General features: G+C 36.2%; 1 protein-coding gene across 1 annotated transcript in view; it reads right to left on the bottom strand.

Annotated features, from left to right (window-relative positions):
* Nucleotides 1-2040, bottom strand: part of NEGR1 (neuronal growth regulator 1) — a 1031997-nt gene that overhangs the window by 354369 nt on the left and 675588 nt on the right. The gene's annotated exons all lie outside the window — the stretch shown is intronic.

The raw sequence follows: 2040 nt of genomic DNA, 5'->3' as shown, positions 1-2040 counted from the left end.
AAAAAAATAAGGGAAATCAATGGCTGTAAAAATAGATTTCTCAATTTAAAGCAAAGGTTTATTTCATGATTGGCAGGTTTAAAAAATAGCTTACAGTGAATCATATTTTATTTTTCGAAGTCCCAAACATCAGTGAGTTACAGTCAATGCAAATGCAGTTGCAGCACAATAGAAACAATCAGTAGCTCTGTCCACCAGTTGTTCTACTTGGTTCCGTTCTCCCAGGCAGTGAAGCACTGCTGCCCAGCTAACTATGATCTCTTTTCAGACTTTCACTGGAGGAGTGAAGTCGAACTTGAAGTTTTCCATCAGATCCTGGTACCACGCCTCCCCTTCCCCACTCTGTCCACATTAGGAAGTGTGTGATCATGTGTGGTTTACTTAGCCTCTCAGAATTTGTTTCCTTCATTCCTAAAGTGGACATTACGGTAGCTGCCCCCTTGGTTTATCAGGAAGATGAAATGAGATAATGCAGATTATTCTGGTCAAGGCTGGTGCATTGCTAGCCCTCTATAATTGTTATGTGTCATCAGTTTGGTTCTGGCTCATAGGGACCCTTTGTGTAACAGAAGGAAACACTGCCCAGTCCTTTGCGATCCTCACACTGTTCATGCATTATTTCAGCTACTGTGTCAATCCATCTTACTGAGGGTCTTCAATAAAATGATCGTTATTCTGTGCCAGAACTTCACAGGGAAGCCCGTGTTGGCAGTTCTATTCTCCATGATTCCTTCATGGTGAAGGGAGCCGTTTGTTCCCCCAATCTGGTTCCTGGTTAAGATAAAATTGTAACTCACCACCACCCAGGCAGAATTATCTTTATTGCATGCTCTTTAATGATTAACAATCAATTACAATATCATCCTTTAAATCCAATCCGCAGCGCTGTCAGATGATTATGTACTATAATTAAATTAATGATATTGAACTTTAATTTTAGTTGCATGGCTGCTTTTATTTAATGTCTTCTTTACTTTCATTGAGTGAACATTGAGTTTTGGTGTGAAGTTATCATATTTATTTTACAGCCACAAAAGAGCAATCCCTTAATATAATTTTAAAAGATAACCACAAATAGAAATATTTCCACATGAGCCCATTTGGAGGTTAACATTTGCTATCATTTATTTAGAGATTTGACTATTTAACATAAATTAAAATAAAAGCTTATTTCACGGAGTCTGTGTCTCATTCTTCACTATCTCAGCATGACCACACAGATCCTGGTGTTTAGTAATGTCTTTAAATATAAATTACAAATGAGAGAGTTGGTGAGGCTGGAGTAATGCGTGCATAACTTACACCCAAGCGATCCATGGCCTTAAAGCCCAGACATTAATCTGAGGCTCAAATTGTGAAGGAAGAATGAAGATTATCAAGCATAAGTCAGTATTTGCCTTATAAAATGTAATGGAAACTGTTAATATGATTTACTAGTAACAGGAAATTGGATTAAAACTTATCTCTTTTAATTCAATTTGAAAATTGGCCTCAAAATGTGTGTCTTGACACAGACTGAGACTGCATTGTTTCACTCCCTACAGTGCATAAACAGATACACAGTGATGCATTTTTAGAGTAGGGTAATAAAAGGGAAAGTATGTGCACACCTCAAAACAATTTATGCAAACAAGCTAAGAAGAATGTATATATTATATTTACATTGCAAGGAAAGATAGGGAACTACTCGTTTATGTCTAGTTGGAAGTAATCAGAAGGGGAGAAAGGCAATTTAAGGCAGATCATTTTTATATTATGTATTTGGAACACTGAGCAGCTATGATATATAGTAAAATGAATATTCATATTAAAATATTTCTCTTTACTACATTACATTGAAGTGTAGCATCTATTTCATCAGTCAATTACATGGCATGGCAAGAATGTGATTTATTCTATAACAAAATGGGCATAATGGAAGAACTAATGAAGTGTTTATTCAAAATTTATCTTAAATGCTTAAGTGTGGACACATTCTGAGTGATCGACCATCACCATATTTAATAATGTCCCCTTACTAACAGCTTGTCAGGCCTGCTC

Source organism: Echinops telfairi, unplaced genomic scaffold (genome assembly GCF_000313985.2).
Source record: "Echinops telfairi isolate 266 unplaced genomic scaffold, ASM31398v2 ScPeMD7_443;HRSCAF=831, whole genome shotgun sequence".
NCBI classification, from domain to species: domain Eukaryota; kingdom Metazoa; phylum Chordata; class Mammalia; order Afrosoricida; family Tenrecidae; genus Echinops; species Echinops telfairi.
This window is presented reverse-complemented; position numbering and strand designations above follow the sequence as displayed.